The sequence below is a fragment of the Macrotis lagotis genome, chromosome X, assembly GCF_037893015.1.
Source record: "Macrotis lagotis isolate mMagLag1 chromosome X, bilby.v1.9.chrom.fasta, whole genome shotgun sequence".
Classification (NCBI taxonomy): Eukaryota; Metazoa; Chordata; class Mammalia; order Peramelemorphia; family Peramelidae; genus Macrotis; species Macrotis lagotis.
The window spans coordinates 479,302,478-479,329,664 of NC_133666.1; the positions used below are offsets into that span (position 1 = coordinate 479,302,478).

At 34.4% G+C, this 27,187-nt stretch overlaps 1 pseudogene; it reads right to left on the reverse strand.

Moving 5' to 3' along the window:
• Window positions 1–282: 282 nt before the first annotated feature.
• LOC141499282 (mitochondrial import receptor subunit TOM70 pseudogene) lies at window positions 283–2,429 on the reverse strand (annotated as a pseudogene).
• Between the last annotated feature and the right edge of the window lie 24,758 nt (window positions 2,430–27,187).

Below are 27,187 nucleotides of genomic sequence, written 5' to 3' on the forward strand. Positions count from 1 at the left end.
AAATCCATTTTATAGCACTTGTCATTATTTTTAAAACCAAACCAACATGCTGTAAAATGTAAAAATATAAATGAATGTATATGTGTGTGTGTCTGACACACACACACACATACACACACACACACACACACACACACACACACACACACACACACATATATAAACAAAATCATCCAAAACATAATCACTTCTCCTTCTCCCTCCCCACCCCCCCCCCCATGAACAAATCCCAGTTTTTATTTGCATGGCCAAAAAATATTCTTTCTTCCCTTTGCAACATTGTTTTAGATATCCCTTTCTGCTGCATCAGGGAATAAGCTTCAACACTGCAAACTTCCTAGAACAGCCACTCCCACAACACCTAAACATTAAACAGATGTAACAAATGACAAACACCACAAATGGAAAAACTAAGTTACACCATTCACCACCAATCTCCTGTCTGTAGGGCTCGGTTGAAGAGTGGGCAAACGCCTAAAAAAGAGGGTCATTTTTCCTTTCCCAGCTGTTTTACAATGTAGGAGGTTTTAATCCATACTTCTTTGCAACTTCTGTCTGAGCATAGGCAGCATCACAAAGTGAATAGAGGTGTGCCATCTCCATTTCAGATTTGGCCAAGTTAATGGCCTTGTTGAACATGTCAATGGCTTTATCCATGTTTCCCCTCTGCACTTCAATAGTTCCCACTGTTTCATATGCAAAATCACACTTGTTGTCAATTTCAATGGCCTTGCTAATAAGTTCCAAGCCTTTGTCTAGATCTTGCTTCCACTGAAGCTGAAGCAAACCTTAATGAACATAAGTTGGGGCATTGTCTGGTTCCAAGTCAATACATTTATCATACATTTCATCTGCTTTACCAAATTGTTGCTGATCTGTTAGTGCCTGAGCATACAATGCATAGCCTTCCACACATCTTGGAAATTTCTTTATGACGTCCTCAAAGCCTTTCATAGCTGCCTGGACTTGGGTAGAGTTGTTTCCTGTGTAAGCCTGTTGATACAATGCAAAACACTTCTGAGCTTGGGCCAGGGCAGAATCAGGCTGTAATCTAATACATTCATCAAAATCTGCCACTGCTTCTTCAACCTGATCAAGAAGGATCTTTAACTTTCCTCGATGGTGGTAGACATCTGCATTCTGAGTAGAAAGCAAAGGCTGCTGTTGCTGCATATACATGCTACCTCTTTTGATGAGGGCATTTGCAGGAAGCTTCACATTAGCATCTTCCATGCTCATAACCTGATCTAAATCTGGCTTAGCCGCATTGGAATTGCCAATAAGTAAGTTAGAAGGTGGCTCATAACAACAATGCTTGTGCTGTATATTTACCTCAAGCATCTATTTCTTTTGTGCACTCACTTATGATCTTATCATAATTTTCTTCTTCCATATACTGCTTGGCCTTTAAATATCCAGAGTTTTCTCGTACTTCTAATGCTTCCCCTTCCTTGTCTTTATCTTCATCAGACTTCTCTCCTTTAATCATAGTCTGAGAGATGATATCATCAGTGAAGGAACTAAAGTAAGATTTAATGAACTGTGAAGATGGCATCAGAGGCTCATGATTCTTGTATTTCTCTTTAGCTTTTTCTTTCCCAAGAAGTTTAAGAACTTTATCAGCTAAGAGCATGCTTTGTTGGTTCTGGAAGCCTTCTAAAATACAAACTTCTGTGACATCTTCTAAACACTCTTTCTTATTGTCTAGTTTCTCATCTGTTTTTTCATGTCTAAAGAGAGCTTTCACCTATGGGATTAAGCTCAAAAGCTTTTGTACAATCTTGTGCCACCTCTTTCCACTTTTGCAATTGTTCAAATGCAGCAGCTCTGTTTTGATAAAAAGTAGAAAGGTCAGCTTTTTTCTCCGTAGGGCATAAACTGATGGTCTCTGTATAGCACTGAATGGCTCGCTCATATTCTCCAGCTTTAAAATACTTATTACCTTTGTTCTTTGCTGCTTGGGCTCTATCAAGAGGGCTCATCTCCTCGTGGGCGCCGGTGCCATCCAGGTGGCCGCTGCCCGCCCCGGCCGGGGCCGGGCTGGCCCTGCCCTCGGGGGTCTTCCTCTCGCTGTTCCGTGTGAGGCCCCCGCTGCTGGTGTCCCCGCGTCCGGCCTTCGCCGCTGCCGACTCCAGAGGTACACGGCGCCGGCGCCCCGACCGCCAGCACCAGCTGCCAGCGAGGCAGGCCCGCGCCTCGGCCCCGGCGGCCCCGCTCCCCACCGCGGCCCCGGCGGCCCCGCTCCCCACCGCGGCCCCGCTCCCCACCGCGGCCCCGGCGGCCCCGCTCCCCACCGCGGCCCCGGCGGCCCCGCTCCCCACCGCGGCCCCGGCGGCCCCGCTCCCCACCGCGGCCCCGGCGGCCCCGCTCCCCACCGCGGCCCCGGCGCTGGGGATCGCCGCCGCCTCCAGGGGCTCAGAGGCAGCCATGAAGTCCTGGCTGCTCCTCCGCTGCCGCGGCCCCTCCCCGGCCACCCCAGTCCCGGAGGCGGCGAGAGCTGCAGACAGAGCGGGGGACAGAAAAGGGTGTTAAATTTCTTAGAATTTGTCATTGCTCAATTGATAAATGGTCAAAATAAATGCCAGCCAATTTTAAATCAATAAATCAAAAGTACATATAGTCATATATAATTTTCTAAAATATTATTGATTAGAGAAATGCAAATTAAAACTTTTTTGATATATCATTTTATACATGTCATTTTGCCTATAATGATAGATGACTGTCATTTGGTGACTGGCTAAAGAAGTTTTGGTAGGATGTAATACTACTGTACTATAACACTTATGAGTTTAATAATTTTAGAAAAACATAGAAAGACTTGGAACTATAATGGGAGATGCCATTTGTCTTTAGAGAAAGAAATGAGAAATTGATATGGAATAGTATGATGCATAAATATCCATATTTTATATATATATGTGTGTGTGTATCTACACATATATGTGTGTATGTATATGCATGTGCATATATATGTACATGTATAGGCACATATATTTATATTACTCTTTAATTCGAAGTGGAAAGGGAAAGGCAAAAAAGGTCAAAAGTGAAGAGAAAAAAGAAAACTCAGGAAAAACGGCAAGGAAATGCTGTTTTTTAAAATAAAAAACATATGAAAGAGAAATCTATGGTTTAATATGAAATTCTCATTTTGCTGTATACATAGAAGTGTTCTTTTTCTGTCATTTAGCATTCAAATTTAAAATTAATAAAGGAAAATAAATTTACAAAAAATAAATTATTAGATGCTTTCAAAATAATTTGGAAACACATGCATGAACTGACTCAATGCAAAGTGAGCAGAATTGGGATTATCCTGTAAAGAGTAATAACAAAATTATATAATGGCCTAAAGTAAAAAAAAAATTGCTGTGCATCAACAAAGAAAGAAATTATGGCATCTAAATGTAGATCAAAGCACATACATATTTTTTTTTTATAATTCATGTTTTGTTCTGTTTCTTTTAAAAAAAATGGCCAATATGGAAATATATTTTCAAGACTACACATGCTTACCCTATATCAAATTTCTTGTCTTCTTAATGAGGAAAGAGAAGTTTTATATTCAAAATAAAACCGACAAAAATAACTCTAGCCAAGATGGCAGAGAGAAGCTAGGTGCTGTGGTAAGGTCTCCTGGCTTTCCCTCAGAATTAATATGAATCATACCTCTAAATCAAATTTAGGTCTACAATACACAGAAATAGAAGCTAGGAAAAAATCATGTAGTAACAAGGTCTGTCTCAGGGGAGCATGGGTGAACCAGAGCCAGAGAGCAGAAAGCAAATGCAGGGGTCACAGGGTGAGATCCAGGGTCTGACCTGAGAACAGCATCAGTGGCTATGTGAACAGGGAGCAGGAGAGCTCCAGCAGGGCAGGAGAGCTCCAACACAGCAACTAGACATCAATCTGGTCAGCTCTGCTAGTCTGGAAGACCAGGTCCCCAAATCCCATATTTTCAGCTGAGTTCCCATGTTTCCACTTGAATCCCTTCCTTCCCATCCCTGTGGGAGAAAGTGACTCTTTCCAAAACAAACACAGTAACCTGTGCCCCCCCCCCCCCACAAGGCTCAGGTGTGGGCAGTAGATCTCTCTCAGTACTGACTGAATAATAAGGAGATTAATTATATTGACTGAGGGCCCAGCAAATACAGTTCAAGGATAATTCAGACCCCGCTGATCCCCTCAGTCCCCCCAGGCGCAGGAAGTGGGCCATAAATCAAGGTCACAAACACTCCAGAGAAAACTTCTAGCACTCTCTACTGGCCTGTCCACTTGGAGTCCACTAAATGAGTAAAGCCTCAAGGGATTCAACACCAAAATTTTGTGAACCAGTCCCTCCCATTACAGAAGATCCTAGGAAAATGAAGATATGCTAGTGAAAAGGGAGAAAGGAGGTTCATTCAAAGCTATTTCAAAGACAAAGAACCTAACTCAGAGAGAGCTAGAAATTCTGAGGTGAATATAAATTAGTCTCCATCCCAGAGAGACTTTTTAGAATGCATCAGGAAGGAGTTTAAATATCAATTGGAAAAACTGAGAAAAGAAATGCAAGAGAAAATTGACACCCTTCAATAAAGAAACAAATCCTTGGAAAAGACAATTTGACAAATGGAAAATTTCTTTGAAAATGTAAATGATCAATTGGAAAAGGAGTTGTAAAAAGGTAAATGAAGAAATGTCTTTCCTGAAAAAGGACTGGAATCTGAATAAACTAATGACTTCATGAGATAACAAGAATCTGTTAAACAAGACCAAAAAAAAATTAAAAAACCTAGAAGAAACACAAAACTCCTCATCAGAAAAACAGGAGAACTGGAGAATAGTTCCAGGAGAGATAACTTTAGAATTATTATGCTTCCTGAACACATTGCAGGTTAAAAAAAGCCTAGACACAATATTGCAGGATCTACCCTGATATCATGGAACTAGACAGTAAAATAGTAATTGAAAAAATACATCGATCTCCTCCTGAAAGGAATGCCCAAATAAAACCACCAAGGAATATTGTGGTCAAATTCCAGACTCTCAGATAAAAGAGAAAATCCTTCAAGCAGTCAGAAAGAAACAATATAAATAACAAGGAGGCCACAGTAAGATTACACAGTACCTGGCTGTATCAACATTAAGGAATCAAAGGGTATGGAAATTTATATTTTGAAGAGCATGGGAGCTTGGAATGCAACCAAGAATTCACTATTCATCAAAACTGAGCATTCTTTTCTAGGAGAATTATGGGCATTTAATGAACAAGAAAACTTCCAACTTTTGCTGATGAAACAAAACAGAGCTATATAGAAAATTTGGTCATCAAACAGGAGACCCAAGAGACAAATGAAAAGGTAAAAAAGTGAAAAGAAAAGAATATTGTTATACAATAAGATGAAATTGGCTATATCTCAATCAGCAATAAAGATTCTCATTAATCTTGAGAATGGTAACACTTTTAGAGAGAATATACTTAGTCAGAAGGAATGGACATTCATCACTTGTCTATGACTCTGGTAGAATGATTTAAAAATTATATCTGCTTTTAAAGGGGGACAGTAAAGATATAGTAGGATGGAGGTGATTGCATAGCCTAAATAAAATTTCATGTAGAGGTACAAAAGACTAATTGCATTAGAGCAGAAGAAGGGAGGAGGTGAGAACTGCCTGAATTTTACTCTCATCACATTGGCTCAAAGAAGGATTAATATACACACACAAAGTTAAGTTAAGAAACTTATCTTACCTCTGAAGTATTGAAAAGGAAAAGGGATAGGAGAGAGAAAGAGATGAACTGACAGAAGGAAGGAAGGAAGAGGGGACAAATGGAAATGGGAAAGAAATGGGAGGACATTTGGAAATCAGGGAAACATACTGAAGGAGGTGGTATTCAGATGTAAAATATTGGAGAATATGGCTAAGGTGAAAAAAGGGGAAAAATACAAATGGGAAGATAGCATGTGGACAAAAAAGAATAATTATAACATTGAATGTGAATGGGATGAAGTCTCCCATAAATCATAAGCGAATAGCAGAGTGTATTAAAAACCAGAATCCTATAATATGTTGCTTACATTTGAGGCAGAGACATACTTCTATAATAAAGGTAAAAGATTGGAGCAGAATATATTTTGTTTCAGCTGAAGTTAAAAAAAAGGCAGGGGTAGCAATCCTTATCTCAGACAAAACAGGTACAAAAATAGATCTCATTTAAAAAGATAAGGAAGAAAACTATAAACTGCTAAGAGGTACTATACAATGAACAAATTCCAATAGAAATATGCATGCACTAAGTGGTATAACATCCAAATTCATAGAGGAGAGGCTCAATGAGTTACAGGAAGACATAGACAGCAAAACTCTACTGATGGGAAACCTCAAACTCCTGCTCTCAGATCTAGATGAATCTAACCATAAAATAAACAAGAAGGAAGTTAAAGAGATAAATTGAATATTAGAAAAACCTAGACATGGTAGGACTTTGGAAAAAGTTCTGCAGCACATGGCAGCTAAAATTTACTATATAATAAGGCATAAAATCCTTATAATCAAATGCAGAAAGGAAACATAGTGAACACTTCCTTCTCAGATCATAATGCAATAAAAATCATTTGCAATAATAGGCCATGGAGAGACAGAACTAAAGCTAATTAGAAACTAAATAACCTCATTTTAAGGAATGGATGGATCAAACAACAAATCATAGATAGAATTGATGATTTCATTCTAGATAATGACAATAATGAGACAGCATAGCAAAACTTTTGGAATACAGCCAAAGCAGTTATTTGGGCATATATTTTTAAATGTTTACAAGAATGAAATAGAGATAAAGGAAATAATGAACAAAGCAGGCAACCAACAAAAAAATAGAAAGAACAAATAAAACCCTCTAATTAATTAGACATTCAAATTAGATATTCAAATTAGACATTCAAAAAGATTAAAGGAGAAATTAAATGAATAACAGGCAAGAAAAATATTGAACTAATAAATAAAACGAAGAGTTGGTTTTATGAAAAGAACAATGAAACTGATAAACCTTTGGTTTATTTGACTAAAACAAGAAGAAAACCAAATTATTAGTATCATAAATGAAAAAGATGAACTCCCCACAAATGGGGAGGAAATTGAAATAATAAATAAATAAAAAATAATAAAAAATTATGTTGCCCAACTCTATGCCAATTGCAGAAAAAGAAATTCAATAAGCCATTATTGAACTCCCTAAGAAAAATTCTCCACAACTAGATGGATACACAAGTGAATTCTATCAAACATTTAAGTAAGAATTGGTTCCAATTCCATATAAACTTTTTGGAAAAATAGGGGAAGATTTGACGCTAACTCTTTATATGACGCCAATATGGTGTTGATACCTAAACCAGGGAGAGTTAAAACAGAGAAAGAAAATTATAGACCTATTTCCCTGACGAATATAGATGCAAAAATATTAAATTAAATATTAGCAAAATGATTACAAGAAGTTATCACTAGGATAATACATTATGATCAAGTAGGATTTATCCCAGGAATGCAGGGTTGGTTCAATATTAGAAAAACTGTTAGTATATTTAATTATATCAATAGCAAACCGATTAGAAATCATATGATCATATCAATAGATGCTGAAAAAAGCTTTTAAGAAAATACAGCACCCATTGCTACAAAAGCACTAGAGTGTAGGAATAAATGCATCATTCCTCAGAATCATAAGCAATATCTATCTGAAACCATCACCTAGTATTATATGTAATGGGGATAGGCTAGAGCCATTCCCAATATGATCAGGAGTGAAACAAGGATATCCACTATCACACTACTATTCAATATAGTATTTAGTAATGTTAGCTTCAGCAATAAGAGAAGAAAAAGAAACTGAAGGAATTAGATTTGGGAATGAAGAAACAAAACTCTCAATCTTTGGAAATGATGTGATGGTGTATCTAGAGAATCCCCCAAAATCATCTAAAATTGACTAGAATCGGGGGCAGCTAAGTGGCACAGTGGATAAAGCTCTGGCCCTGGAGTCAGAAGTACCTGAGTTCAAATCTGGCCTCAGACACTTAATAATTACCTAGCTGTGTGGCCTTGGGCAAACCACTAAATCTCATTGCCTTGCAAAAAAACTAAAAAAAAAAATTAAAATAAAATAAAATTGACTAGAATCAATTAGCAACTTTATGAAAGTTGCAGGATATAAAATAAACCTACATAAATACTCAGTATTTCTATATATAAATAGCAAGATACAGCAGCAGCAGTTATTAGAAAGTGAAATCCCATATAAAATAACTTCAGATAATATAAAATATTTGGGATTCTACCTGCCAAGGCAGACTCAAAAACTCTCTGAAAACATCTGTAAAACACTTTCCCACAAATAAAATCAGATTTGAATAACTTGGCAAATATCAACTACTCATGGATAGGCCAAGCTAACATAATAAAAATGACAATTCTACCTAAGTTAAACTACTGATCAAACTTCCAAAAATTATTCTAAAGCACAAGAATAAACTGTAATTGCACTTCAAGGATATCAAGGAATTTAATTTTAAAAGTGCAAATAAAAGTGGCCTATCCTTACCAGATACAAAATTATATTATAAAGCTTCAGTCATCAAAACTGTCTGGTACTGGCTAAAAAATAGAGTGGTGGATAAGTGGAACAGAGTACGTGCAAAAGAGACTGCAAGAAAGGATTAGAGTAATCTGTTGCTTGATATGTCCAAAGAACCCAACTTCTGGGATAAGAACTTTCTCTTCAGTAAAAACTGTTGGGAAATTTGGAAGTTATTATGGCAGAAACTTTGATTAGTACAACATCTCACACCCTATACTAAGATAAGAGCAAATGGGTGCAGGATTTAGATAGAAAAGTCAATATTAGAAGCTAACTATCAGATCAAGAAATAATTTACCTGTCATATAACTGGAAAGGGAAACAGTTTATGACCAAGGAAGAGATGGAGAACATCATTAAAAACAAACTAGATAACTTTGATTACATTAAATTAAATAGCTTTTGCACAAACAAAACTGAAATTTAGTAAACTGGGAAATAAATTTTAAAACTAGTTTTTCTGACAAAGGGCTCATTTCCAAAATATATAGAGAACTGATTAAAATTTATAAAAAAAATTCCCTAATTGACAAATGGTTACAGGATATTCTAAGGCAATTTGTGGACCAGAAAATCAAAGCTATGCAACGTCAAATGAAAAATTGCTCCAAATCATTACTTATTAGAGATATGTAAATTAAAACATCTCTGTGCTATCATCTCACACCTCTCAGATTGACCAATATGACCAGAAAGGATGATGAGCAATGTTGGAATGGAGAAATCTGGGATACTAATGCATTTTTGGTGGAGTGTGAACTGATCCAAACTTTCAGTAGAACAATTTGGAATTATGCCTAAAGAGCAAAAAAAGTGTGCATATTCTTTGATCCATCAGTACTACTATTGCATCTATACCCCAAAGAGATCATGAAAAAGGATAAAAAAACTGCACTTGTACAAATATATTCATAGCAGCCCTGTTTGTGGTAGTAAAGAATTGGAAATTGAGTGATTGTCCATCAACTGGGAAATGGCTGAATAAGCTATGGTATATATACATTATGGAACAGTATTGTTTTATTAGAAACCAGTTGGGATAGTATTTTAGAGAAGCTTCAGAGGAAGACTTGCATGAACTGATGCTGAGTTAGATGAGCAGAACCAGACAAACATTGTACACCTTAACAAAAACATGTGGTGATGATTGACCATAATAGACTTGCTCATTCCTTCAGTGCAATAATCAGGGGCAATTTTAGGGTAACTGTACCATGTATATCCAGAGAAAGAACTGTGGAATTACAAAAAAGACCAAAGACTACTATCTACAATTTTTAAAAAGTTGTCTTTGTACTATATAATTTTGCTATCTCTAGTATTTTCTTTTTTTCCTCAAGGATATGTTTATTTTTCTCTCAACACATTCAATTTTCCTTAGTATATAGCATGAAAATAATATGAGGATTATCAGACTGCCTTCTGTGTGGGGTTGAGGAGAGGGAAGGGAGGGTGCAGAAAATTGTAAAATTCAAAACCTTACAAAAAAGATAGATAGAAACTGCTATTTTATATAATTGGAAAACAAGATATTACAAAAACAAAAAATACATATAAAAAATCAAATTCTTTTTACGTGTAATATAAAAAAATAAAATATTTCTTAAAAAGGTTAAAAAAAGATTTCAGCAATTCAGATTGACCTCTTAATGTTACCAGTTTATTAGCTGTTTGGAGGATAGATTGAAGAAGGGAAAATGTGTATCCAGGAAGCATTATTAAGAGGCAACTTCAATGACTCAGAAGAAAGATGGTGGTTTTCTATATTAAACTGGATAAAGTCTGATCAAAGGGAAGGTGATGATATTTGTCCTTTCTTCTTGAAGCAGAACTTGACAAGTTCATGGATTGGATTTCAATGAGGATGTGTTATGCTAAGTTACAAGTTTCACTTTTTCCTCCAAAACCATCTGGATCTGGTGATCAGATATTTTTTAGCACCACTGAAGATGGCCTTGGATGCAAGGCAATCTTGTGAGGCAAACTTGCCCAAGGTCACACATCTAGTCAGTGTCATGTGTCTGAAGTTGAATTCAATCTGTTCTTCTGAGTACAAGGCAGTTCTGTATCCACTGTGCCACCTATACAGATGAGATGTACATTAAAGCTCTGAAGTAGACAAGAATTGAAAGGGAAAATTGATAATTGAGACTGACATTAAGATTATATATCTGTGCAATGAGAAGAATCACAGTGCCCTCAAAACAGTAATAAAGATTGTCTCTTTGCCTTTCTCTCTCTGTCTCCCTTTCTATCTCTGTCTGTCTGTCTGTCTCTCTCTATACACACACACACACACACACACACACAGAAGGAGGAAAAGATAACAATGGAAACATTTTCAAAGATGAGCATGACATGGAGATGATGCCATGGCATGCATGTGAATTGGATTTGAATGATGCAGGGGCGATGGGGAGGGTGCTGCTAAGTGCCCTGCTTCACTTTCTCCTCCAGAGCCTTCTGTCTGGGTGTAGGGACAGCTATGCATCAGAATAACTGGATGAGAGCCAATTTGCATTAAATGACTTGCCTAAGATTGCACAACTAGTGTCATGTCAGATTTGACCTTAGGTTTTTCTGACTTCACGTCACTTTCTACTCCTTGTACCATCCAACTAGAGAGGAAGAGGGAGAGAGAGAGACAGAGAGAGACAGATAGAGACAGAGAGTGAGAGAGAGAGACAGAGAGAGACAGAGACAGACAGAGACAGAGAGACAGATAGACAGGCAGGCAGATAGAGTCAAGGGGAGAGAGCGAGAGAGAGAGAGAGAGAGAGAGAGAGAGAGAGAGAGAGAGAGAGCGCTAGGCCAAGACAGAGGCAGAAACAGAAATAGAGACAGAGAAAGAAAGGGCAAGTTCATAAAATATATTAGAACAGTGGTAGGCAGCAAGAAACAAGACAATAGGAGAGATTGGGCATAAAATTTGATGGATTTAGGAGATTCAAGGGTCAAAATCCTAGAGGAGATGGCTGGAGAAAAGAACTGAGTTTACAACTGATAAGGAAATCTTTGAGTCTTTAGAAAAGGAGAAAGACTTAGGAATTCATGCTGATGGAATTTGAAGAATGTCATTGCAAGTGAAAGAGAATTCATTGATAATGGCTTCAATTCTTTTTTTTTTCCCCTTTTCAATGAAAGCTTCTCTGAGGGAAATGGATTGGGTTTCTTTTAAAGTAATAATTAGGATCATCTTCTGATGAGTTTATAGCAGGGAATAGGTCATAGATGAGTAGAAATACTGGAGCACAGCCATGAAAATCCAGTTGTGAAGAAATTAGTATAAATTTGTAGGGGACTTCCTCAGTGAGGTTTTATTGGCTTCTCTAGTAACATTGAGGAACCATTTAGTAAGAAGAAATAAGTTGAGTTTTAGAAAATAATTAAGGATTAAAGTTGAGAAAGTTATGAGAGACAACAGAGTGATACACCATGAGAGTCAAGGGATTAGAATAGTAAAAATTTCAACTCATTATTTAAAGCACTGTAATTCTGAATGGAGAAATGTGTAATAAAATAGGATTTATTGCATAACAACAAAGGGATTGTTGGAATGACTGAGAATGCAGTAAGAGCAGAGGATGCATTTAGATAGTAAATTCTTGAGAGAATTTGAAGGAGGGAAGTTATGATAATGGAGAATTTTTTAGTTATGGACTGTGGAGATGGAATATTTGGGTGATAATAATCTTATGAAGGATATGATTATTCCTGTTATCAGTGGGATGAAAAAGTGTTACAGAAAATCCTTGCTAAAAAGGGTTAACAATAAACACTGAGGGGGTGGCTAGGTGGCTCAGTGGATAAAGCACAGGCCCTGGAGTCAGGAGTAACTGGGTTAAAATCTGGTCTCAGACACTTACTAATTAAATAGCTGTGTGGCCTTGGGCAAGACACAACCCCAATTTGCCTTGCAAAAACCTAAAAAAAATTAAAAAAAATAAACACTGAGGAACAAGTGTATTTGAGAGCATAACAATGGAATGTCTATCTTTTCAAGAGTAATGTCAGTTTGGAGTAAGAATTAATTTGTAAGTCTAATACTAAACTTTTTGATAAAGGTAACCAACAGATAACAACTATCAGTGTTTATGTGATTCAAAATATCTGGATGGAATGAACCTAAAGGTAAGAGTTAAGTAAATAAAATGGTAAGTGAAGGGCATAAAAAAAATTCAGTAAGAAGTAAAAAGCATACCTATCCTTTTTTCTTGTTCCATTTATCAAGTTGCAAACATGAGAGAAACTAAAACCAGTGCTCAAGAAGCTGGTCAAATACACAATATCTATAGAGGAGAGACAGGTTTGTTTGTTTTTGTTTTGTTTTGTTTTTTGGTGGTTTTTTGGTATTTTTTTTTGTAATAATTGGAAGGTGCTGCTTATGAGGAAAGATCCATTACTTTTCCCATTTTACAAATGAAGAAATAGGTTAAATGATTTGTTCAATGCCCTACAATAATTGATACCTTCAGGTACATTTGAATTTAGTTCTCCCAGAATCCCAGCTTACCCCTCTAACAAACTGTATCACCTACCAATGAAAAGACTTGCTTTAAATATTTTTGTACCTTGTTTTATACAATGAAAGTGATTCATGTGGAAAAAGAGTGAAATTTGAGGTTATGTGTGGTTCCATAGGAAAAAAATTAGGAAAAATAGTTTAGGGATAAGGAAATTTAGAATTTCTGTGAGAAATTATTGATTTGCTATTTTACCCAAGCAAGTCTATCTAACTACCATAATTTCTTGCTTTCTCATCCTCAGCACTAAAAAAATGCCAGTTGCCTAAGAAAATTTATTCTCACTACCATGGCAACTCTTCCCATTTTCTAATATCTAGTTTCATCAATTTTAGCCTTTGCATGATTCAATCCACCTTTACTATGATTTACATTTTTGCATTTACATTCTGTTATCCTTGTTATATAATTAACTCCATTTTAAAGCTTCATTTATATTTCTATATCTATTTTCTTGTTCTTGCAAAAATATTTCTTCCTTAGAAGGCTCTGGTCATTTTTTTGTTGATGTTGTTTTCATGATTGGTTATATTTTCTCTCATATCACTTGATATATTGGTCTTGGAGAAAAAAATGAGATTTTTTTTTATTTCCATTGCTACTTCCATACCTTCCAACTACAGTCATCATCCAATACTTCTACATCTTTGAACCTCACTCTTTCCTGATAGACTGAGTCTAGATACTAGGTGGAACTTACCAACCAGTCCCCAAAGTCATTAGCCCTCATTAAATTTCTCAAGGAGTTCAGTATGTACCTTATAGTCTTTTTTTCTATTGAAATCATTACACTAATTCTAAGGGACTTCAATATACACTTAGTTGTTCTCTTAAATGCCCTTAATTTCCACTTCTTCAATTCCCTTAATTTCCTTCATATAGTCCTGTGCTCTATAAGACACACTTTAGAGATGAGAACACTGTTCTTACCCATAGTCATATATGTACTACTACTGTGATTAAGAATTTTAATTTCTCACCCACTCAAAATTTCCTTTCATTCCATCTCCTTTTCATTTTGACTCCCTCTAATCTCCTCTTCTTATTTTGGAATCTTCAGTCACTACATTCATAGGAGTTTATTAGTTGATTACCCTTGCTCTGGTTCTCCTTTTCTTCCTAACAGACCATATTTATCCCATAGTTAACCAGTTTAACATTATTAATCTTGCATCCTTTTCCCCTTGTCCTACGCTTTATTTTTATCCTTACTGAAGTGTACCCTGAATTTGATCCAGCATTTGCTTCCTTCATTTCCAATTATTTACTGCAGAACATGAGTAGAGGAATCCACTCTATCACACTTATTAGGATCACAAAATATTATACAATTAAATCCTGATCAATCCTGAATTAAAGGAAATTAATTCTCTTATTCATCCTTAATTTATTCTCACAGTTCATTTAAAACTTTTTTGCTCTATTCATGTCTTATACTACTTCTCTATGTGCTTTCAGAAAATCTTTTTTTTTTCATATTTTACCAAGAAAATGAAGGTCATTGCTGTGATCCCAATCTTCCCCTTCTCTACATTTCAAAACAGTATTATGTACAAATTCTCTTAGCTTCTTTCCCAAGTCTTTGATGAAGAAGTCCCTTTTTCTTCACCAAGGAGAACTGTTTTATATGTACTATCCAGTCTCATCTGGCAGATTGACAGAATGATCTCTATCCAAAACTCTTTAGTTTTTAAAATCTCAGATTCCCTAAACAGGTCGTCTCCATTCTTAGAAAACTTAGATATAATTAACACCTCCTCAAACTGTAAAACTTTATTACTTCTTTCTTCTTTCTAAACTTTTAGGAAAATGCAAAACAAACAAAAAAACAAAACCAACAAACTATATATATTTTTTTACTTTCTTTCCTGTCATTTAACATTCAATCATTTGTAATCTGCCTTCTGCATTCATCACCTAATTAAACATTTCTTCAAATTATGCAACTGGCAAATTGGAAGACATCCTATTTTTTCCTCTTCAAATTTTATTGACACTTTTCTCTCTTGATTTTCTTCCTACCTGTCTTTATGTTCTTTCTCATCTTTTTTTTCCCACTTCTGTTAGCACTCACATAACTAGAGATGTATCCCAGGACTTTGTCCTGGAGCCTCTTCTATTTTTTTTCTCTCATCTGTTGACATATCTCTATAGATTACTTCTATTGGTATTATCCTAGTAATGAAATCACACAAGAATAGGCCACTAGACATTTTAAACTGGATATTCTTCTTCAATCTCAGACTCAACATGTTCACCACATAATTAATTTTTCTTTTTTTTTTGAGTTCATAGTAACATATTGATTCTAAGAATGCCCCCGAATTCTTCATTTCCTAGATTTACAACCTTTGAATTATCCTCAACTTTCTTCTCCATCAGTTGATTACAGAACTCTTCTTGGAAGCGCTGTAAGTTTCTGCTGAATGACACAATCAGCATAGCTTTACTTGTGAATAGAACCATCTGAAAGACCTCATCCTCCACAAAGAATTCCACTTTGCCTGGAACATTTTGTAGAATACTAATGATTTGGGGAACTTCCAGGGCAGAGGCAAGATGAAGACATGAAGCTAACAAGATAATAGAACTTTTCCCTACCAAAGATAAGTGAAACCTGTCCTCTCATATTCAAACTTCAGATTCTATCAAGAAAAAGAAGATTCAAAGAAGTTTTCAACTGTACATATAGTGGAGGATCTTCAGTGAATGTATGTCTCTTAGGGGAAAAAAAGGGAAGTAAAGTTCAGTAAGAAGGAGAACTGGAAAGCCAGCAGAGGGTAGTGCAATGGAGGTTCCAGCAGCTTAAGAAAAGCAAAGGTCCTGGCAGCCAAGCAATTGGAGAGGACTCCAGCTCCAAACAAAATCTCAAACCTGAGAACACTGTGTTAAAGACAGGACTGGATCAGCAACAAACCACTGTTAAGTCAGAAACTGGACATAAAGGAGGGGAAAAAAACCTGCAAAGGTAAGACTTGGACTGAATAGGTAGCATCTTGGCCAACAACAAACCAGGAAGCCAGAAATCAGACCACAGTCCTAGGGGAAAAAAAGCTTGGATCTATACTCCCTGTATTCAGGAGAAGAGATAAAACAGCAAATATGAACAAAAAAGGTAGAAGAGCTTTCACTTTCAAAAACTATTTTATAGACAAAGGTGACAGTGATGCCATGTCTGAAGAAGAAAGCAATGAAAAATCACTCATGGGGAAGTATTCAAACAATTTTTAAATTGGACTCAAATAAAAAAAGCTCATCAAGGAGATTACAAAAGAATTTAAAAATCAAAAAAAAAGAGAGAGGAAGAAGTAAAATGAAAAAAAGAAATGAAAATCATACAGGAAAATTATGAAAAACTAACCAAAGAAATAAACTGTGTTAAAAGTAAAACATAATCAACTATAAAAGAATTCTTTTAAACACATATACTATCCAGTCTCATCTGGCAGATTGACAGAATGATCTCTATCCAAAACTCCAAATGAAAAATATAAAACCCTAAAAATTAAAACTGAACAAATAGAAACCAAGGAATCTACAAGATTACAAGATTGCATCAAAGAAATACAAAGGATGAAAAAATTAAAGAAAATAATTTGCCATTTAGGGAAAATGAATGACCTACAAAGTAGATCCCGGAGAGAGATAATGTAAGAATCATTGGACTACTAGAAAGCCTGGATAAAAAAAAAGAACCTGGGAAACATCATGGAGGAAATTATAAGGGCAAAATTTTCAAAATCTGCTAGAACAAGATAACAATATAACCACTGAAAGAATCCACAGCACCCCTAGAGAAAGAGACCTCAAGATAAAAACTCCAAGGGCTGTAATAGCCAAATTCCAGAAATCTCAAATAAAGGAGAGAATATTGCAGGCAGTAAAAAGAAAACAATTCAAATATAAAAGAAACAAAATCAGACTCATACAAGACCTATCAGCCTCAACATTGAAGGATAGGAAGAACTGTAATAGCATATTTTGGAAAGCAAAGGACCTGGGATTACAACCCAGAATGCACTACCCTACAAAATTTAGCATACATTGTCAGGGACAAAGATGGGTGTTTAATGAAATCAAGGATTTCCAGAATTTACTGACACAAATATCAGGAATGAGCAGAGGATTCAATAACCAAATGCACAACTCAAGAGTTGTATAAAAAAATGATAAATGAAAAGGGGAAGGAAAACAAAAAGAAAACATAACAAATGTTGGTCAAGACTATCAAATTGTATACAATCCTAAAAGGGAAGATATAGCACTTCTAATTATTTAACTTTTCTTTTCTTATGATAATTAAAAGGTAGAAAATATTGAAGAGAATGAAATTAAAGGATATGTGTCTAATTGGATCTTATCACTCAAGTGGAGATATCCAAGATGACATCACTATGTTTGAGACAAAAAGCCCTGAAGAAAAGCAGGTAAACTTAAGTGTATCATTATCCTTTGACTCACTTTATTCAAATGGTCGCCTAGCACCTTGTCTAATGAGGGCATCTTAGACTGAGAAGACTTGAATCAATGTCTCTATAATTTAAAATCAGGTGAGACCTCCAGAGGCTCCCAATGCATAGAGCCCTTTAAGCAAAACAAACTGCTAGGTCTTGAGTCAGTAACACCTTAACTTATAATCATTTCTAAGGTTCTCAGGTAAGACCTCCAGAACATTTCAATACTTAGAGATCTTTAAGATTCTTACCATTAATTAGATCAGGGTATAACTTAACCAGTGCTTCACCTATTTTTAAAAAAAATCAGTTTTTTTTTTGCAAGGCAATAGGGGTTAAGTGGCTTGCCCAAGGTCACACTCAGGTCCTCTTGATTCCAGGGTTGGTTCTCTATACACTGGCCACCTACCTACACACAGTGCACCCCCTAACAAGGTGCTAAGTACCCTGGGTAGGGAGGGAGCAAGGTATAATGTGAAAGAAAATAGGTCTGAGGGAGGGGCACAAATAATTCAAGATATGATATGGTTTTGGATGATACTTTGGCTCCTGAGGAGGACTATGTATATTTGAAAAGGGGGTAAGGTAAAAAAGATTATTATTTTAATTTGATGCAATTTGAGTCAATGCCTCTTATCAAGCAATCAAGTAAACAATCTGTGATGATACGATTATAAAAAATAACCTTATCAAGCAAACAAATATTCAAACTGTGTTTGATGATATCTAATTAATAATATTAGAGTGATAAATAACACCTAGGGAAGAGACATAAAGATTTATAATTTTAGAGGGAAAGAAGGGAGAATGTGAATGTTGAGTAAATTCACTTCAATAGATTATTCTCAGTGAGGGCATATGACACATTCCCACATGGGTATAAAAAAATCTAACTTAATCTACAGGGAACAGGGATACTGGGAAAGGGAAAGATAAGGAAGGGACTGATAAAAGGGAAGGGAAGATATAAGTGAAAATAAACTTAATATTAATTTTTTAAAAGGAAAGTCAAAGAGGAAAGGTATTAAAATTTTGGTGAGGAGGAATAAGCGAAAAGGAAAGAGAAAAATATGAATGAAAGAAGAGAGCATGAAGGGAAATACAGAATTAGTCATTTTACCCACAAATGTGAATGGGATGAACTGTCTCAGAAAACAGAAGCAGATAGCAGAATGGATTAAACAACAGATTACTACAATATATTGTTTATGAGAATCACATTTAAAGCAGAGCGATACCCACAGGATAAAGGTAAAAGGTTGGAACATTTCAGTCTCAGCTGAAATAAAATATCTGAGATAGTGATCCTAAACTCAGACAAAATAAAAGCAAAAATCAATCTCATTAAAAGGGATAAGGAAGGAAAGTACTTATGAAAAGGCACCATTGGTAAAGAAGCTATACATTATGAAACATGTATGCACCTAGTGGTATAGAATTGAAATTCCTAGTAGAAAAACTGAATGAATCACAAGGAGACAGAAACAGCAAAATTTTAATAACAGGAGACCTCAATCTCTGTCTCTCAGAATTGGATAAATCTAACAACAAAATAAACAATAAGGAAGTTAAGAAGAGGAATGAAATCTTTAGATATGATGGAACTCTGGAGAAAACTTAATGGGGATGGAAAAGAATATATATTGTTTTCAGCAATTTATGATACCTTCAACAAAACAGATCATGTATTAGGGCACAAAAATCTTATTATCAAGTGTAGAATGGCAGAAATAATAAATACATATTTCTCATACCATGTTGTAATAAAAATTTCATGGAATACATGGTCAGAGTAAGATAAATCAAGAACTAATTGGAACTTAAATAACTTTATTTTAAATAATGGGTTGTTTAAACATCAAATAATAGAATAATAAATAATTATATCCAAGAAAATGATACTAATGAGACATCATTCTACAATTTATGGAATGTAGCCAAGGAAGTTTGGAGAAGAAACTTTATAACTCTTGAATAAAATAGAGAAAGAGATCATTCAATTGAGCATGCAACTGAAAAGCTCAAAAAATAAAAAATTAAGCATGTCCAATTAAATATCAAATTAGAAATTCTAAAAATCAAGGGAGAGATTAAAAAAATTGAAAGAAAGAAAATCATTGATTTCATAAATAAAACTAAGACTTGGTTTTATGAAAAAGACAATAAAATAGACAAAACTTTGGTTATTCTGATTTCCAAAAGAAAGAAGAAGACTTAATTACCAGTATCAAAAATGAAAAGTGTGTACTAACCACCAATTAGAAAGAAACTAAGTAATTTTAATTAAAAATTAATTTAAAAAACTAAAAAAATGACATTAAATTCAGAGCTACTTTGCCAAATTATATGCCAATAATTTGTATAACTTTAGTGAAATGGATGAATATTTACATAAGTTCAAATTGCCCAAATTAACAGAAGAGAAATAAATTATTTAAATAATGCAATTTCAGATAAAGAAATAGAAGAAATCATCATTAATGCTAAGCAATAGTCTCCAGGTTCAGATGGATTTGCAAGTGAATTCCACCAAACATTTAAGGAACAATTAATTCCTATTCTACATAAACTATTTTTAAAAGAGGAGAAGGGGGAGTTCTAGCAAACTCCTTTTATGACACAAACATGGTGTTGATACCTAAACCAGGAAGAACCAAAACAAAGAAAATTATAGACCAATCACCCAATAAAAATTTATCCAAAATTCTTAAATAAAATTTTGGCAATGAGATTACAGCAAGTTATTACTAGGATAATACAGCATGATCAGGTTGGATTTATACCAGTTAGGCAGGGATGGTCTACATTTGGAAAATACTGAACTTAATTAAGCTTATCAATAGAAAAACCAATAGAAATAATATGATTACCTCAATAGATGCTGGTCATAGCAACATAAAAGTTTTGCATAAAGAATTTAGTCATTTAAACATATTTTTATAAGTCTTATTCTGTGACTGAAAATTCAATGGTAGTAAAATTGCCATTGCTTAATTTCTTTTGCCTTTATTTATATTTTCCTGGCTTACTTAATAGACAAAATAAGCACATGATTATGTAATTATGTACTCATTATAAGACAATGATGTTCATTCTTTCTAAACAAATAACTGAGCATCCCTCATATAAAGGTGACTCTTCCAAACTATATTTAATTGTCTTTTTCCCCCACCATTTAAATTTTCATTTTATCCCTTCTTATTCAGGAAACTAGTATATATTAAGGATGTAATAATTCCAGACATTGTGCTAAGAACAGATGATACAAAGAGACAAAGTAATTCTTGTTCTAGTTTTATTCTAAAGAACATGAGATCCTCCCAGACTTCATTTCTCATCTTATTACCATTCCAGTAATTCAAGCCTTTTCTCTCTCAGCTTCTCCCTACTTATTAGAGTACTAGAGGTTGAAGCAACAAACTCCTATCAATGTCTTCCTTCAGAAAGCAAAGAATTTGGACTTTTTTGGCCCATTCTACTCTGCACCTGCTGTAGTCTCAACTCTACAGAATGAGATGCTTGATACCAGTAACACCTCAGGTTACTTTTCGTCTTTTGTGTGATGTCTTCTCCATTGCTTTGCAAAGTACTTGTAAATTCCTAAGTGCAAGGATTTCCATTCCTTTTATAGATTGTATTCCTAGCACTTAGTATAATGTTTGCATATGGTAGGCACATAATAAATATTTAATAATTTGGACTGTATTGGAGATACATAGACAAAAGAAATGGAGACAAGATGAACGAAAGAGAAGTAGATAGATGAGAGGGAATGAGGAGGAGGGGAAAGAGGGAGAGAGACAAAGATAGAGACAGGCAGACAGACAGACAGAGATAGATGTACAGTCAGAGAGAGAGAGAGAGAGAGAGAGAGAGAGAGAGAGAGAGAGAGAGAGACCAAGATAGACAGTCAGAGAAAGAGACAAAGACAGAAACAAGGTCAGTGAAAGGGACAGAGATATGGAAAGGGGTGGTGTATGTTATGTATGTATGTGCAATAAGTCTAAGATAGTCTCAGACAGAAACTATTAAGCAGAAGGAGGACCAGGAAAGATTGTTTTTTTTTTTTAGAATGTGCAGAAACTTGAAGGAAACCAAGGAATCCAGGAATGGAATAAAATGTTATGATCCAGGAATGGGTACAAGGGAAAATGCTTGGAGTCAGAAGACACTGTTCTCTACAAAGAACAGCAATTGAGTATGACAACAGCAAAAAATATATTTCAAGATGTAAATATCAATTATATCACAGAAAGACTTAAAATGGCATAAATAAATGTTTGTATAAACATATTTATTGTTGCATTTTTTGTAGTTGCTAAGAATTGGACATTGGTATGTGATTACAATGGAATAGTGTGCCATAAGAAATGATGAGCAGGATTATTTCAGAAAACCTAGAAAGTTTACATGAAGTGACACAAAGTGAAATGGCATGAACCAGGAGAAAATTGTACTCAATAAAAGCAATACTGAACAATGAAGAACTGTGAATGATAGCTATTTTCTGCAGTACAGTGATCTAACACAATATCCCTAGATCCATGATGAAAACTGCTATCTGCCTCCAGATAATATATCTGAATATGGACTGAAAAATATCATTTTTCCCTTCCTTCATCCCTTCTTCTTTCCACTTCCTTCCTTCCTTTCTTCTTCTTCCTTCCTTCCTTCCTTCCTTCCTTCCTTCCTTCCTATTTTCTTCCTTCTTTATTTGCACCTTCCATTTTCCTTTTCGTCTTTCCTCTTTATTTGCTTTGAGATTTTTTCCCTCAATATACCTAATATGGACATGAAACTTACTCTCTTAGGGAGAGTCAAGGAGAGGGGAAAATGGATAGATATTTGAGCTCAAAATATAACAGCAACAACTGAAAATTGTTATTTTTATATATATATATATATATATATATATATATATATATATATATATATAGTGAAATAAACTAAAAAAAAGATAAAAATTAGAAGGAATGTCATGCAAGATACTATGAACTGTTTTGCCAGGTTACTGGAAAACTTCTTGCTTTGTTTATATGTTGCTTCTGTATCTCTCTCTCTCTCTCTCTCTCTCTCTCTCTCTCTCTCTCTCTTTTGTTTTTAAGTGACAAGTCCAAGGTCACACAACAAGTATCATGTGTCTGAGGCCAGATTTGAACCCATTTCCTACGGCCTCCAGGGTCAGTGCTCTATCCGCTGTCCCACCTAACTGCTGCTGAACTTCTTTTTCAATGTTTTTATGTATTTTTAAGATTTTATATATGCTCCTTTTTTGAAATCTCTACCAATAACCCATAGTTAATCTCACAAAAATAAAAGCCTTTACTTCCAACTGATATGAACAATCAATCCATACTTTTGAATTCTCCCATGTAATCCAATATTAAAAAAATTCTCTCATCTCAGGACTCATCTGATGTGTGGTAAATGTAGGAAAATGGAATTATGGATCATCTGTCATTCATAGCCAAGAAGATTTCCACTCTTAACCTTGAAAATACATTCAAAAAATTTTCCTATTCACTGAGATATATGACTGTTGAAAATTTTTCACTAGACTTTGCATTCATGATAATAGAATCATAATGATGCTTCTGATGCCAGTGTTAGCTCACTGCAAGAGTATGCAACTAGTTCTGTTTTTCATAATTTATGTTTTTGGAGCAACATTTTTTTTCTTTTTAAAAATAATACTAAGCGCAGACCAATTCACATCATGGATGACTTTGTTTAGTATTATTTAGAGTCATATTAGTATAGTGGAAGGAGCAATGGATCGTTAGTCAGTAAGAAATAAGTTTGAATACTTCTTTAAATATTTAGTAACTATATGACCCTGTACAAATCACATCAGTGACTACAGTAATTACCCCTAAAAGGGGGTAATTAAAGATCACCTATATCAAAATAATTATATTGATCAAATGGATTATGCTTAAAAAGGCTTTGTAAACAGTATTAATCTATGTTAATACTAGAAATTATTTTTAGTCTTCACTCAAGCCATTGTAAATAATGATATTTTAAAGTAAGGAATCAAAATGATTTCTTCAATAAACAAAAAAAAAAGAAAATGAAATACAGAAAGGGACACAAATTAGAGGACAGTTTTATCAATATAGTTTTAAATATAATATACCCTTTCAAAATTGTTTATTACAGAACTTCAGGCCTTCATACACAATTCTTTTCTATTCTTCATAAATAGAATTTTTTTTCTTAATGATGTATGTGAGTCATTCAACAAGTAATAAATAAAATTTTACTATGTACTAAACACATCTTAATGTCAGAAATCAAAAGAAAGCCCAAATTACCTGTAAAGCTTGCATTCTAATGAGAGAAAAGCCAAGTAACAATTAGTTACTATTCCAGACTTGATATAAATTCATCTTAGAAGGAAATGTAGGAAACTAGAACAGACTTCATTCAGTTGATGGTAATACCATTTTAGAGTTCATGATACATTTTTTTTAAAAAAGGAAATTTTTTTTTAAAAAAACCTAAACTTTGATCTATCTTCTCTATTTTGTGGAAATTAAAAATATGCTTCCAAATATGCTGTTTCTCCTACCCATTTAGCAAGCATGACTCTTTTCTGAAAAGCCAATGACTCTTTTTTCCCCCTCAGTTTGAATTATATGCTGTAAAAATTCTCCAAAATACAATAGATAGAGTTAATCTTATCTTTTCTGTTCTTTCAACAACATGAGATTTTGCCACACTCTATGAAATCCTCTGAAGTACTTTGTCCCACAGGGCTTTAGTTAGATATAAGGTCCTAGAGCTTAGATTTTTAACTTAAGTTAATTTTTCTATAAATGATAACATTCATCATGGTGGCAACTAACACCCTCCAGTTCCAGAAAGGCAAGTCAGAGAAATTACCTTATCTTCTGACGTCTAAACATCACTGCAGTTTAGCCTTTCTGCAGTCCAACTCTTGCTGCAGAGCTGTAATACACAGGGGAATAAATGATGACTTCAAGCCTACCCAGGGCTATCTCCTTACTGCAGCTATGACAGGGACAAGGTGCCATTTTCCACGCTTGTCTGAATGCTTCATCTCAATGTCCATTTGTGCCAGGATTGATGATGCTGTGAGCAAGTGAAAAGATCAAACTGCTTTATAATGCTGTGTCAGTCAAATCTTTAGTAACAGACTAATATGATAGTTTGCCCTTGGTAGTGTGTCCCTTATCAAATAAAAGCGTGGAAGGGTAGAATTCATTGGTTTCTTTAATGTCAGAGAGAGAGAAAGAGAGAGAGAGAGAGAGAGAGAGAGAGAGAGAGAGAGAGAGAGAGAATGAATGAGAGAGACTGAGAGATAGAGATTGAGAGAGAAAGAGAGAGAAAATGAATGAGAGAGACTGAGAGATAGAGAGAGAGTGATTGAGAGACACACACACACACACACACACACACACACAGAGAGTGCTGAGCACAAGCAACTTTAAAATGCCTTGGAAATTCACTCATCAATTGAATAAGTAGGCATTTAGGGATGACATAACTCTTGAAACATTAGATTACTGGAAAGGATTAGTTCCATTAATTCTTAGACAGTTAACATTTCATATAGAAAAAGGTAATTAGCAGCAAGATTGTGTTCAGTCCCAAGAGAAACTGTTGGCCTTAATACTGCCTATAGCACTGCCACACAAAGGTTACTGTTATTTATTGCACTGCCTTCCATCTTTAATGGGGAACTATTCAATAAAAATTACTAAGAACACTTTTCTGGAGCTTTCTCTAACATTCCAAAATCAATGAATTGAAAGAAGTCCTCCTGTTAAGGGCTAAAATGTCTCATTGGGAGATATGCTTTTGACCTGGAAATAAACTGTAATATTTTCTTTACTATGAGTAGCAGCATGTAATGCTTTCATTTTAAGAATTTAACAAAAATAGTTGGGATAATTATAGGAAGTTTAAATCCCTTGGAGTGAAATTAGCTTATATAACAATTGGCATTTGAATGAAAAGTCCATTATAAGTCATAAGCTATGCAACCAAAGAAAAGTCAATGTGGGAAAAAAGATAAAGAATGATAAAATGTATATAACAATTTTAAATGCCATAGATAGAATCACATCAGGAAAAAAGTGGTTTTTAAAGATAAATTACAGTAAGTAAAACACATGCTTCTCTTTTTATTTTATAAGACCTGGGTGTACTTGCAGTGGTATAGCAGGAAAATATTTGTTTCATATTTTAATTGAATTGCATAATGCTAGTCTGATTTTTAAAAAAGTCTTTAAAAATAGATTCTTAGATTTAAAGATTTAAGAAAAGTTAAAGGTGAGCTAATTTATTAACTTCATTTTATACTGAAAAAATATGAATAGTAAAGGTATTTGAGAATGTAAAAAATTTAATTATGAAATCTTTTAGCATAGAGAATAATAATCCCCCCTTAAAATACTATTTATGAAGCTGGGCTTTTATATATTGGTTTCACTGAGAAAAAAAATGGAGTTTATCTTTTATCAGTACCAGAGTCTTACATTTGAAGTGTTATAAAGTCAGAATAACATCTTCATTTTACATATAAGTAACCTGAAACCCTGGATAATTGATTTATATAAGGCTACATGATTGGACATTGTTAAAAATGAGAACAGAAATTAAGAAGTCTTTAATATCACAATAACTCAAAAGAATAATTCACAAGACTAAAAACAAAAATAAAACAATAAAACCCTGAGAAAAATAAAAATATTCCAAACTGATTTGTTTTGTTTAATGCAACTTCTTAATGAATACTTAAATACTTACCTATTTAAATAAGCAAAAGAACCATATTTTTAACTTTCAAGTACGAATTCCATTTTACATTGTGATTAGAAGATTTCATATTTATCATAGTTCAATTTATATTTGGCATGGATATTTTTCCAGCTCATTTATTATAGATGAGATGATTTTATAATAATATTCCTGTAGAATACACAAATAAAAATAATCCTAAAGAACTCATGGACATACTAATTATGTTTGAATACATTAATTCATGGTTCATTACATCAGAAACACATATAATGAATTGTTAAAAGAAATAAAAAATTAGAAAAAAAAGAATTGACACTGACAGAAGTCAGTTTGTTTAAATTCAGGAAGTTTGCTAAAGCAGAATCATGAATTTTTCAATGAATGATACAGGTGAGTTAGACAGCTGAAGTCAGAGGATACATCTTTGCTAGAAAAAATATAAGCTTTTTAATGCTAATAAAACTATGCACATTATCTCAATTTTATTCAAATAAGAAATTTACATTTTTTCTATGATGAATTTGTTTTTCTATAAGAGATCTATAAAGATGACATCCAAGAATTAAAATTGAATGGTGCAATTGAGAGGAAAACAATATTTCTAGAATCCTTTGCCTCAAGATATTTCAACATTTTAGAAGGCCTCTCAGACACAAAACAGGTTGCTCAAGCTATTGCATAACCTAGTTACTGTATATTCTATAGGAATAAAATAGCTTTAAGATAAAATTTTGAAGTTTGGAAGAGAAAAATATTTGTTGTATTATTGCAACTATGATAACTTGGATCCCTTAATAATGTTTTCACTTGCATGAAGAGAG